The following is a 14,164-nucleotide window of genomic DNA, read 5'->3' as shown; positions in this document are numbered from 1 at the left end:
ACTGTGGTTGGAAAATACACTGTATGATTTCAATTATTTTAAATGTTTTGAGCTCTTTTTTGTGGCCCAGGGTATAACCTATTTTGATATATTTTCCACTGGTACTTGGAAAGAATGTGTATTCTGATGTTATCAGGTGGAGGGTTCTATAAATATCAGTGAGGTCCTATTAGTTATTGATGTTGAATTCTATACTGTTGCTGATTTTCTATTTAGTTGTTCTACCAATTGTTGAGCAGAGTGGTGAAGTCCCCAAGTATAATTGTGAATTTCTCTAGAATATGTATGAGACAGAAAAAAGCCCCAGAGAACTTAGCACCATGTTATTATTAGAGACCTGAGGGCCCTAGCCAGTCTGCCTTCTTCTCTCCACCTTTTAGAATCTTACATTTGTTTTATATATAGTGTCCAGGATTTATAGTTGTGATGAGGCTATGTAAAATTGCATGTACCCATAACTTCAAGATTCATTATTTTTATGGAAATAAAATGTTATGGTTCATATTGAATACTTCTTTGTAAATTTTACCCAATTCCATGTTTTTTTCTCCTACCCCATGTATTTTTCCCATATATTTTATGTTTATCCAGAGGTGCTTATGTGGTTCAAATTTTATGTTACATCTTATGCAAAAAGAAATCCAAAATGGATCATAGATCTAAAAGTAACATAAAGCTATAAAATTTTTTGAGGACAATATAGGTTAGTCAAAGTGTTCTTTGGTGTGATGCAAATAGTAACAAGCTGTAGAAGAAAAAATGATTAATTAGACTTCATCAATGTCAAAAGGTTTTGCTCTGCAGAAGATACCTTTAAAAGAATGGAAAGAGAAGAGGAAAAAGAGAAAGTATTTGCAAATCGCATATGTGACAAAGGATTTTTACATAGACTATATAAAGAATTCTCAAAATTCAACAATAAGAAAACAAACAATCCAGTTTTTTTTTTAAAGAGTTTATGTATTTATTTGAAAGAGAGAGACAGTGAACATGAGCATGGAGGGAGAGACAGAGAGAGAAACAGATTCCTTGCTGAGCAGAGAGCCCAATGACTCAGGGCTCAATCCCAGGACCCTGGGATCATGACCTGAGCTGAAGGCAGATGCTTAGCCAACTGACTGAGCCACCCACGCACTCCCAGTTGGTTGTTGTTTTTTTTTTTTTTAATGAGCAAAACATTTGAGCAAATACTTCTATGCTAGATAGATATACTAATGACAATCACTTTCAGAATGTTCAAATTGATAGTAATTAGAAAAAAATCGAATTAAGCCACAATGAAATATATACCTATAGCTATTAAAATGACTAAAAACTAAAAAGCCTGGCAATGCCATGTGCTGGAAAGGATGTGGCAAAACTGGAACTCCCATTCAGAAAAACTGCTTGGCAGTTTCTTATAAAGTTAAATATGTACTTACTCAACTGCCCAGCAATCCTATTTCTGTGTTGTTGCTAAGTGAAATGAAAATCTATGTTCACACAAAAACTTGTGTGTGAGTGTTTAACAGCAGCTTTACTGATAAGCGTCAAAGGCTGACAGGAAACCTAAATGTCTCTCAACTTAGGAATGGGTAAATAAAACAGGTCATCTATGAGGTGGGATAGTACCTAATAATGAATAAAATAACTTGATATAAGCAACAACTTGGAGCATATCAAGGGCATTATGTTGAGTGAAGAAAGCCAATCTCAAAAGGTTACACTATGGTTCCATTGACAGAATGTTCTGGAGAAGAAGGCTGTAATGACAACTTAGAGATCAGTGGTTGTAAGAGCATGGGGGGATTTGGGGGAGTAGGGTGAGGTTTGACTAAGAGGTAGCAGAGGCAAATTTAGGGATGTGTGTGATGAAACTGTGCTGTATCTTGATTGTGGCAAAAGCAACGTAACTCTGAATTTGTCAAAACTCATAGAACTGTATAGCAGGAAAAGTACATTTTATTGTATGTAACTAAAAAGTAGAGAAGTTACATGAGTGATGTTATATACTATACTCCTCCTTCTGCAACTTTCTTATTTAGTCAACATTTTAAAATTTTCACATCTATCCATGTCTTGGAAAATGTTTAATAGGTAGAAAGAATTTCAAGTAGAGGGACTATTGAGTACAAAGATTCAGAAATAATATGACCGGGAGGGTCATCTGTGCACTTGATTCTAAAATGGAAAATTCCTTTTAAGTGGAGCAGGTTCCAGATGACCCCCTGGGGATCGCTGCTTGGACATGAAGGTTGACAGAGTTTATCTGTCACAGCCACTGATTCTGACTTCAAGGCTGTTGTTCTCAAAAGGTGAATTTTTCCAGGGACTTCAGCTATATCAACATTAAGTAAAGAACATGAGGAGAAAAGTCTCTACATTCTTTCTAGTTTGTTTTTGGCCAGTCCTGTAAGAATCAAATTTATGTATGCATATCGCATTGGAAAGAGCACCAGATGAGTTCTAGTCCTATTTTATCATCTAAATACTTGGTGACGTTGGCAAGTCATTTAAATACGTGGAGTTGCTTTCCTCTTCCATAAAACGTGGGGTTGTGCTGAATTATTTTGTTTCTTTCTACCTATGAAATGTAAGGTGATATTAATCAAACCTCTGAAGCATTCAGTTGTCCATTCAACTGCCTGACATGTCTCAGGAACTTATCTAGGTGTCCTAGATACAAGTAAGAATCAGAGTCCTCAGTTGAGTGGGGGGCTAAACACAATCATAGGACAATGGATGGGTTGATTAAGGCCTGGAGAAGCACCAACAAGAGAGCAGTTCATAGCCAATGTGGGAGTCAGGGGAGGACATGAAGGCCAAGAATGCCGAATAAGCATCCAGGCACACCGCCCCGACCCCCCCACCCCCCAGTTCACTGCTGCTTCTCTGGCTCTTCACATCTGATTTTGTTTGAGAAAGAAAATGTTCTTCTTCCTCCACCAATCTGTCAGTGGACTTAAATGAACAGGAAGCTCCAGCCCCTTGGCCATGCTTAATGCTCAGACGTGTCTTCTCTCAAGTCGTCATTTCTTATTTAACAAAACATAAAAGGAAGACTATCTGAAACTGGAGGGCCCAGCGCTTCTGTAGATGTAAAGCTGTGAAAGCTTTCCCAGCGATGAGTAAGCATTTAGAATCTGGTCGTGTTGTGTGTGTGTGTGTGTGTTTTGTTTTTTTTTTTAAAGTGGTAACAGCCTAGCTTTGAGAAATATGTGTAGCACATTTTCCCACACTTCTAAAGAAACAACAAAATAAATAAATATTCTAGAAGATGATTTTAGAGAATGAACATAATTCCTGCCCATTAATTACCACATGATTTGATGCCAGGAATGTTCATTTAAAAACATTAAAAACCATCCAGGAGGTTAAATGACAAGAGAAATTCTGGTGGCAAAAATCTAATGGTCCACGAATACAGTCCCACGTATATGTGAGAAAGCATAAAACTCTAAGTGTGAAATGACTACTATGTATTAGAAATACATGTGTCAAAGACAGAACAGAGTTTCTGCATATACTAGAGAATCTTGATTAACTGAAAGTGTTTATTCAAGTTTGAATAGGAAATGGGAAGATTTTTTTTTAGCACTTTAACATCTACTGTTGAAACTCTTACTAAAATATATAACCTTTCCTGACTTTCTAACCACAAAGAATCATCATGGTTGAATTAACCCTTGAAGACTGAGGTATCAAAACACCCATGCTAATGGCCAGCTGCGGTAGATCCCGGGGTTCAAGACCAGTCCTCTCAGAACCTCAGGTAGACCCTAGAATATCCTTTTGGAGAGATAAATTCCAGATGCCTGCTTTACTTTTTTTAATTTAAATTCAGTTAGCCAGCATAAAGCCCATCATTAGTTTTAGATGTAGCGTTCAACAATTTATCAGTTGCCCTATATAACCCCCAGTGCTGCTCACATCACATGATGCCAGTTTTAAAACATTGTTTAAATCCTCTCTTCTCCCCAGGTCGTAGGGAGCAACCAACAGTCTAGCAAAGAACAACTTCCATTTTATTGACTCTGGTCAGTTGAGATTTGACTGCTTTTGGAGAAGAATGCTCATGAGTATAGTTGCTGAATCATATGGTGCACCTCAAGGAATATTCCTCTCAGATCCTTTTTGATTATTATGGGCAAAGCAGTTACTTTACAGTGGAAAAATGTGGCAGACGCCACCTTAACCAAATGACCAAAGGCAACCACCTTGCTGACCCAAGTCAACAGCACGTGTCTCCTGCTGGGCCACTCTGAGAACCCGGCATCACATCTGTGGTATTCCTGCCCAAAGTGCATACTCTGAATCTAGTCATGAGGAAACATCAAACAATCTGAGTGGAGGGAGAGCCTGCCAAATAACTGACCTGTACGCTTCAAAAATACCAATGTCATGAGAAAGAAAGGCTCGGGGAAATGTCCTGGATCACAGGAGACTGAAGAGACAAGACATCTGAATTCAACATTTGGATTGTTTTGCTATAAAATGAGACATCGCGGGGACAACTGACAAAGCCTTAATAAGGTCAATAGGTAAGATAATAACTTTGTTTGAGTGTTCATTTCCTGATTTTGATCCTTGTCCCACGGTCACACAGGAGAACTCCTATATAATATAAACAAGTATTTAGGAAATAGAAGATCATCACGTCTGCAACTTATTCTTAAATGGACGTGAGAGAACCTATTGGTTGATGAAATTGTTTCATCTCTTGACTGTCGTGGTGGTTACAAAGGTCACACAAGGGTATGTATTTGTCAAAGGTCATCAAACTCTATTTAGTGCATGAATTTTCACGGTTTGTAACCATACTGCAATGAATAAAGCTGATTTTTTAAATGTTCATTTTGATATTGTATGATATTTTTTGTGACTTATTGTGACTCGCGTGACAAGCCATATGAACTACCTTTCTAGCTTTTACTTGTATAGTTTGATATTGATTGATCGATTGCCTAACCCGACACGTGAAATTCAATAGTCCCTGAATGGTTACAAGCTCACTCTTTCCATTATGTCTTTTATCTCATCTGTTTTAAGTAGTTTGCAAATAGGCACAGGCTCTCATTCAAATTTGCCTGCTTCTTAAACACTGCAAATATTTTGTCTGAAAAATCTTTTTTTTTTTTTGTCCATAAAAGATCTCTCCAACATAAAACAATCCGTATAGTTTGTATTACATAAAAAAGAAAAAAGAGGAAAAGCATGTTGGCTCCTTCAAAGGAAATGAGAAACTAGGACTAGGGCCATTTCTGATCACTAAATAATAGGATTTCAGTTGGTCCGTATCCCACAGGAGCTTAGCTATTAACTCAGCCTAGGAAAGGAATTGCAAACTGGACTATCTCCTGTTGAGAAGCCATTCAGATGCCTTTACATTGCACCACCAAAGGCTTGAAGAAAGGTGAGCCGCTAGGGTCAGCAGGTACCATAAAAATTGGCTCTCAAACCTCAGGAGTGAAAGGCTGTTAGTAAAGTAGAAGCATTTCCGACCAACACGTGGATTTGGACCTGACCCACATGAGCAAGGCAGCATGAGGCTGCAGGCTGCATCCAGGGGCCAGAGCTTAACAGAGAAGTGAGCTGGCAATGTGGCAGCTCTCCTTCCTCCTGGACCTACGAAATCAACCGGGTGTCCAAGCACACCTCCTGCTCTGTGGCTCAGTTTCCTTATCTGCAAGATGAAAGGCTGCACCGAGTAATCTTTACAACTGTCTAACATCCCATGATTCAGAATCTCAGCATCTCTGGTATGGAGCACAGAGGCTTTTCTACTCCCTAATTTTTGTCATTTTTCTCCCTCTCACATCCCAAATGGCAATATTTATTTTCTGCCGTACTACAGGAGACATTCTCTGGATAAGAGGAAACATTTAAATTGTTTCCATTGTGGTTTTTGCTTACTAGGGGATAGAACATATTCCTTTTTCTCTGCCTCCCCAGCCCCCACCCCTCTAATTCCTGGGAGGAGCCATAAAACTCTCCACAGGGTGTACAGTAACAGGGTACAGATACAGCTATTAGATAGAAATACTTTATGTTCGCTTTAAGTACCTAGGGATGCCTAAGTAATTGAGTAACTTTATCTCATAAGTAGCAATAACATCTGTGCGAACGAACCTGTAGATTCTGTTATCATCACCTACAAATGAACAGATTAGATTCTGGATTGTACGTTCCTGACAGTGCAAGAGGCCAGTTTAAGCACCAGCTTAGAACCTCACTCAGTTTTGCCTTATGGTGCAAATGGCTGGTTTAAAGTTGGCCTACGTTTGGAAACGGGAACATGCTGGAAGGCACCAGGATCTAACACCCCAGAACATTGCCTCTTTGGCATATGGATCATTTTGAGAACCAGCTGGAGAAGGAAAAGCTTTAAACACAGGGTACAGGTTTCCTTTTGTAAAGGAAATTTACATCACTAGAGACATCTTCCCCTCCTGTGCTGGGAAGAGGAGGACTCTTGAAGAGGCACCATGATAAATGTCACTAAACAGTCTTTGTTTAGCATACTTTTCCTCATTGCCTTACCACAACTTGTCTCCCCTCCCAGGAGCCAAGACCCCTCTTCCTTTGTCTAACCTACGATGGTATATATAAACCCGAGTTCCAACGTCCGCGTTAGGTTACTCGGTGCCGAGTGCTCCCATGTTTACACACAAAGCACAAAATTAGGTTCTGTTTGCTTTCTCTTGTCAATCTTTGACCAGCCTAATTTATAGAACCCCAGCAGGAGAACCTAAGATGGATAGAGGAAGAAAATTTTTTTTTCCCTTTACCCAAGTGCTCTACCTGGACTAAAATATTAGAATATACATTCTTACCTTATAGAAGAGAGATGTGCCCAGACTTACGTAAGAAGCTATTTTTCATTCATTTGAGGTTACCCTGGGGAACTGTTTGCCAGAGTGTCTTCCTGAGAACGGTAGTCATGAGAGAGAGATGTGCATGAAAAAAGAGATTCTGAGGTCAAGTACATAGAGAAATGGTACATGTTCTACCCCTCATGGGAGAGTCACAGTCTACACTGGCCCATTCAAGGCTCTAAGATGTTCTGCAGCATTAAAATACATTTAACTTTATGATTAACTTTGTTTAACTTGTAGCGTTCCAAATTTAAGTGACTCAGAACCCTTTTCCCATATAAACTCTTCTTATTCTGCAAAACACACTTTGGGAAGCCTAGTACCAGGGTTCATTTTCCTGGCAAAGAGTCCACGATAATTTCTGGGCCAGTCTTTTCAACACTCCCAAGCTTCCCTGGCAGGACAGAAGTCTATCTCAGGGTGTAGGACACAAGGTAGCAATCACCCTGGCGGCACTACGCAAGAGTGGCAGAGGAAAGGGTTTGAGCAATGTTTGGGTCCGTGTAGGAGGAAAGGTTGTGGGTAGTGATGGAGGAGAAAAAAAGGATCCTCATTCTTTCTTAGGACTAGCAATCCCAGATTGCTAAACCTGGAAGTCTGATCTGAAAAGAAAAGAAAGTACAGAAAAGACAGTCTTTACTTTCATGATGAAGAGCTCGGACTCTAATCTTGGTCCAAATTTGGCTCAGCCCCTTGCTGGTCATGTAACCCTTGGCATTAAGCATATTTTATGTCTTTATTTCTTTGTTGTAAAATAGTAATTAGTATAGTACCTATTTCTTTAGCTTGTTGTGGGGATTAAATAAAATATTACAATGAAGAGACTTAGCCCCGTATCTGGCATAAACCAAGTGCTTGAAATAAAGTTCGATACTATCTTTGTCAATGGTAAAGATAGTTACAAAATAAGTTCAGAAATGCTAGCTACCAGTTCTATTAAAAAGTCAGCCAATGGAGAGCTACAGAACGTAAGTAGCAGGGGGACCTTCTGTATCGATGACGATCTTTGACTAGGACCCAAGCTCTTTGGCCCTAAAAGTGAAGTTAGGAAAGAAAACTACAACTTTGTTTAACGGTGCTTAGATAGGTAGATGTAGGTGATATATATATATATATATATATATATATATATATATATATATATACTTTGTGTTTGTAAATCTCGGACCACATTATATCTCAGAGCCTGTTTCTAGATTTTTAATTTTATTTTTAAAAGTCCAGTCTGTTGTTTAATGGGTATAGAGTTTCAGTCTTGCAAGAGGAAAAGTTCAGGAGATCTATTGCACGACACCATCAACATGCCTAACGTTAGTGAAAAATACACTTGAAATGGTTAAGAAGGTAGGGGCGCCTGGGTGGCTCAGTCAGTCGGATGGCCGACTCTTGATTTCAGCTCAAGTCATGATCTCAGGAGTGAAATGTAGTAAAATAATTAGAGAGTGGTGACTTATGATGAGAATTTATTACATTTGTATTTAATATAATTTATATTATTGTCAGTATATATCATTTAGTTTTTAGTAATAATTACGTATACATACAATGGGATCACCTCCTGGCTCTGGAATATCACCCCTTGAAGGTCATGTGAGCTCCCCACTTCCCTCATGCCAGCTACACCAGTTTTCACGGCTTATACTTCCATCCCCTGAACCTCTGTTAACATCTGTTCTCTTCCTTAGTGTTATTGTTTTAGCTCTGGACATCTTCATCTTGTGACCAGACTATTATAATTTCTTAAACTGTATCTTGACTTCCAAACGCTTCGCTCCAATCCTTCCTCTAGACAAAGCTTCTTAAACTATAAGGTGCATGTGAATCATCTGGGATTCTTATTAAAATGAAGATTTCCATTTAGTAGGTCTGGGAAGGTCTTGGGATTCGGCATCTCTAACAAGGTCTTGGATGGTGCTGGTACTGTCGATCCTCAACCACACTTTAAGCAGCAAAACTGGGCTTTGTTAAACTCTTGATAAAGTGTGACTCTGACCTTTCTACGCCCTGTTTCCCAAATACCTCAGGCTGTTTCACATCTTTGTGCTTTATTAATATTGCGCCCACTGCTTGAAATCACTCTGCTCCCTCTTGCCTCTGCCTAGGAAATGCCTTCTCTTTCAAAGCACTGCTGTGTGGCAGTGTCTCCTGTGACGCCTCTTCTGACAACCCCAGTTAGGAAGGGGCCCCCTCCCGTCGAGTCCCCCATTGCCAGCACATCCATCTTATGACACTGCTGCATTAATTTGTTTGTGTGACTTTCTCCATCATTAAATTCTGACAACGAACATTCCCCAGGCCATGTTCTGACCTCAACTCAAATGTCATTTCCTCAGAGAGTTCCTCTGACCCCCTGAGAAGCCTCCCATCCTTGCCTGGTCACTCTCTTTTCTACTATGCCTGATTTTTTTGTTTGTTTGTTTTTTGGGTTTTGTTTTTTTTTTGTTTTTTGTTGTTGCTGTTGTTGTTTTTTTGAGAGCACCATTCACACTCTACAATGATCTTGTTTTAGTTTTTAGCAGAAGCAGTCTTAGTGCATTTGAGACTGGTAGTTGGTAGGCTGATTACACAAAAATTGGGGAATCATAGAAAAGTGATTATGTCAAAAAAAAAAGGGATTATGTCTATGTTAAATATTTCGGTGAAAATATAAATAAATGCACATTCATTTGCCTCGGTTTCAACCGAGAAACAAGGTCATCATACTGAATAGGAGTTTGTTGATTCAGGTTCCGCATCATTTTTCTTGCATAAACTACAGACATAGAGCATCGTCTATAATTTCTGGTTTCGGTTGCTTCAAAGTGAAGCATGAGCATAAAGGGACTTGGAAAGCAAGATTGAAACTTGTTTCCTTATCTTTTACAATTAGGCCTTGCCCACGTCTAATTTAAAGGCATTGTTCGAAAGCAACCCACAATTACCAAATCTCCCGAAGCATGCAATTTAGCTTTTTTTTTTTTTTTTTTTTTATACAACAAACATTTTATTTTGGAGTAATTTTAGATTTACAAATAAGTTGCAAAGCTAGTATGGGGGTTCCTGAATACTCCTCACTCCACTTCTCCCAGTCATTAACATCTACATTTGTCAAAACTAAGAAACCGACAATGACATATTAAATAATAATTAACTCCATGCTTTATCTGGATTTTACTCCCTTGTCCATTGCCTCTTTCTGTCCAAGGATCAAAGCCCCAGTGCCACATTGAACTTGGTTGTCCCATCTCCCCAGATTCCTCTGGTCTTTGACAGTCTGTCTTTTCTTGCTTTTCATAACCTTGACTATCTTGAGAAGTACTGGCCAGGTATCTGTAGAATGTCTCCCAATATCTAATGTTTTTTTCATGAGACTGGAGATGTGGATTTTTGGAAAGGATACACAGAGATGAGATGCCCTTCAGGCACATAATATCTATCCACTTGCATCACTGTTGATAATAACCTTCACATAATTTACTTTTTGTAAAAAGGATGCTCATCCTTTGAGCACTTACATTTTGTTGAGTTATATACTATTTCGTTGAATAAGGTAATCAGAAACAGAAATAGAAGAGGCACCCTCTGGATCAGGAGCAAAAACACAATGGATCTGGATCAGTGTGGGTGTCGCCTGGTGGGAACAGAGGGGTTAGGAACACAGCCATCAACCTGACAGGGGCTGTTTCCCTCCTCCCCCGTGAGTGCAAGGAGCTTGCCTGACATATTCATCACTGAACCCCCAGCATTTCGTACAGTGCCTGGCACACGGCGGGAAACTCATTACCTGCTTGTTGAATGAATACAAGCACAGGGCGAACTCCAGGTGTGTGTCAGTCAGGGTCCAGTGAGAAGATATTTGAACAGAGAGAACTTGATTGATAACCTAGTGCAAAGTTGTTAACTAGAAAACAGAAATGGCAGAAAGATAGCAATAAATTATCATGGAAGCAGCAACTATAGGAAGCAGCCATCACCTCTAGGGCTTGGAAACAAAGACATGAGGCTGAAACCATTGAATCTTGGGTGCTTGGAGGAATTGTCACTCTGCCCACCCCAACCCCCCAGGGTTGAAAACTAGAGCAGGAGCAAAGATGGCTTCCTGAGGGACTGTGAAGAGACCAGCTCTGTGAGCGTTGGAAATACTGCACACTGGATTAGGTGGCTGTCATGGACAGAACCGCTGCTCCAGGGTGAGGAAGTGTTGCCAGCATTGCTGCTCACAGGAGCCGGAAGTGGTCAGGGAAGGAGCATGTCCTTCTTCTTCCTCCAGCCTTTCAGTTCCCCTCCAGCATCTTCTAGGCATACACCAAAAATGTGGTTGGCTGCGCCTCAGTGGCAGATCCCAGAGCAGGCTGTGGAAGGCTGGGTTTGGAGCAGAGAGAAGCTAGCTTGGTGGCTGCCCAGGTATAAATTAAGTCACAATAATTGTTAATGCAACTTCCCCTTCCCACCCACACCACTGCAAGGGCTCAGCCGCCATGTCTTGGCCCCTTCCCTTCCGGTATCTTGTGGGGTCCCTAGAAGTGTCTCAGCAACAGTAGGAATGCCTTTGATGTGCAGATTTCAACGCTGCCCTTGTCTCCAGGTCAGTGACCGGGGCTGTGATGATCCAGGCTGGTGATCTCATCTCACCCCTTTCACTAGGAAGCAATTCTTCTGCTGGGTTCTGTTCTCTGAAATGTGCCCACCCCCAGAGTTACTTGGACCCAAGATGTAACATGTAACATTGTTGACATTAAGTCAACAATTCTTTTAATTTTATATAAAATCCTTTTCTCCCCAGGTCACTGACACATGTCCATTTTTCTGGCTGGGTCAGGTGTGGGTTCAAGAGCAGGTGACTCCAGATTTAAGACCTGCTTGCTTTCTGTCAAACATGGAGGAGGCTGAAGTCAAGCCTTTCCTATCTACCCCAATTCTAGAAGCCTATTCAAACCATTGAATCTATAGACATTTATTTTGATGATAAAATAAAGGTTGAGGCAGTTATAAACAGTTAAGGATATGGATCCAAACATTTAATATATAAAAGCTGTTTTGCACATGTCTCATCAGGAAGATTTTTTTTCTCCATTGAGGTTTCCAAAAATATAAGTCCAGTAGAGTTTGGACTGAAGAAGCCTTCCTTTTCTGGTAAATCTGCTCAGCAAATATAGCCATTCCTTGTCGCAATAAGGAATTTCAAATCAAATTTAGGATTATCTTTCTTGAACAAATAAGTGGCAGGGCGCCTGGGTGGCTCAGTTGGTTAAGCATCGCCTTTGACTCAGGTCATGATCCCAGAGTCCTGGAATCGAGCCCCACATCAGGCTCCCTGCTCAGCGGGGAGTCTCATTCTCCCCTGGCCCTCACCCCACTCATTCTCTCTCTCTCAAATAAAAAAAATAGAATCCTTTAAAAAACAACAACCAACAACAACAAATAAGTAGTATTGTCAGTGTGTTAAGCACCAAGGCTTCCCAGTACTGTGAATTGTAAATATGAGAGGAGGGACAAAAAGGGAATAGTGCTTTCTCCCTGGCTTCACTAATGTCTTGCTGCTGTTTCGTCAGAGTTACCTGCCTAATGCCAGTCAATCATTTTAACTCATTTCCCAGGCTCCTACAGAAGAACCTGCAGCTTCCCCCAGACTCCCATCTGCAGCTGAGTCTTTTGATCAAATCATTTGATCAAATCATCCTCCCCTTGGGCTACAGATATTTCCTCTTCTTAAGCATTTCAGAATTTCAGAAATAACATCAACAGAGAGAGAATTTTTGAGGGCAGTGAAGCTACTCTGTATGACACCATAATGGTGAATCCGTGTCATCATACATTTATCAAGAGCCATAGAATGTACAACACCAAGAGCCAACCCTAATGTGAACTGCGGACTGTGGGTGACAACGACGTGTATCCATGGAGGTTCATCGACTGTAGCAAGTGAACTCCTCTGGTGTGGGGGCGTTGTGATAGTGGTGTGTTGGTGGAAGATATGGGAAATCGCTTCTGCTCAAGTTTTGCTGTGAATATAAAAGTGCTCTGAAAAATAAAGTCTATTAAGAAAAAAGAAAGTATAATAATGCCTTTGTTGAAATCGTTATTTAGTTTAAAGGCAAGGCACCATGACGATGACTTTTTCTCTTAAGGAACCTCAGTCATTTCTTTCAATTCGGTGTCTATCATCCACTTCCACCCTCCCAAGCCCAATTCACCACTCGTGGGGTGGGGGGGAGGGAGAAGAGCTATGTATGTTAGGGTTGTGGTCACCAGACATACTCGAGCCTCAGTTCTGGATAATCCAAGAACCCATGTCACTGTAGGTCTTTCTTTTTCTCCTCCCCTCCCCCTTTTTAAAAGATTTTATTTATTTATTTATTTGAGAGAGAGAGTAGGAGTAGGGGGAGGGGCAATGGGGGAAAGCAGGCTCCCCACTGAGCAGGAAACCTGACTCAGGGCTCCATCCTGGGACCCTGGGATCATGACCTGAGCCTAGGCAGACATTGAACCAACTGAGCCACCCAGGCACCCTCCCTAGGTCGCCATAAGCCTTCCAATGGCAGGGACTGAGTCTGATTTCTCTGGGCTTCCTCAGCACCTAACCCAATGCCTGGAACACATCATTTGCTTAATAAATATTTACTGAGTGAATGAATAACCAACAAAGAAGAAAAACAAATGGAGATTCGGGAGTTGGGTAGAAGCGTTTCATGGAGAAAAGGTTTGAAGAAAAAAGAAGAGAAGGATGACAAAGCTTATATTTTTAGTATCCCTTCTTCTGTTCCTTGGCAACTCCCATGTAAAAAGCGGCAGAGACTGAGTCAGGAAGCCTCACTCCAGGTTTAGAAAACATTGTCAGGGTGACAGAAGAAGCTAGTCCCATCCTTCCTGCTGGCCTCACTCAGCCTGACTCCTTGCTTGGGAACACACAGTTCAGAAGCTGAGATTTCCAACAGCAGTGGCTTAGAGATCCCCACCAACCTCAGTACCCTGAAAGACAGGGAAGAGAGAAACTGGTCGGTCACGGGACTGGGTGGGTCAGATACAGCCACAACAATATGCACGTGCAGGCCCTCGTTGAAGCAAGGTTTTGAAATTCGTGAAGATGAACACATGTGACTTCAGGCCCACTTTGACCTTCGATTTTGCCATACGGGCTGACCCTGGCAGGACTCATAACCCGGGGGCCCAGGTTGGATCCTGTCCACGGACAAAATAAATATCTGGCATAGGTGTTTCTTTTGGTTTTTTTTGGGTTTTCGTTTTTTAATTCTAGTTCATTGCCAAGATTTAGAAATTGAGAAATTTCAGATCAAATCTGGATTTCCGGCTTCTGGTGAAAAAGCAGATCT

The 14,164-nt window shown here is 40.8% G+C and overlaps 1 long non-coding RNA gene across 3 annotated transcripts in view; it reads right to left on the bottom strand.

Annotated features, from left to right (window-relative positions):
• Window positions 1-1,130: 1,130 nt before the first annotated feature.
• Window positions 1,131-14,164, bottom strand: part of LOC102152679 — a 28,304-nt gene continuing 15,270 nt past the window's right edge. The window contains exons 1-6 of one of the 3 annotated variants that reach the window (XR_005378765.1): window positions 12,392-12,742; window positions 11,055-11,195; window positions 10,618-10,734; window positions 10,349-10,464; window positions 6,813-6,904; window positions 1,131-2,563 (exon numbers count right to left, since the gene is read on the bottom strand). This is a non-coding gene — a long non-coding RNA (uncharacterized LOC102152679). Of the gene's footprint in view, window positions 2,564-4,445; window positions 4,594-6,812; window positions 6,905-10,348; window positions 10,465-10,617; window positions 10,735-11,054; window positions 11,196-12,391; window positions 12,745-14,164 lie in introns of those variants that run through there. The other 2 variants (XR_005378767.1, XR_005378766.1) reach the window with 2 other exon arrangements.

Source organism: Canis lupus, chromosome 25 (genome assembly GCF_011100685.1).
Source record: "Canis lupus familiaris isolate Mischka breed German Shepherd chromosome 25, alternate assembly UU_Cfam_GSD_1.0, whole genome shotgun sequence".
Lineage (NCBI taxonomy): Eukaryota > Metazoa > Chordata > Mammalia > Carnivora > Canidae > Canis > Canis lupus.
This window is presented reverse-complemented; position numbering and strand designations above follow the sequence as displayed.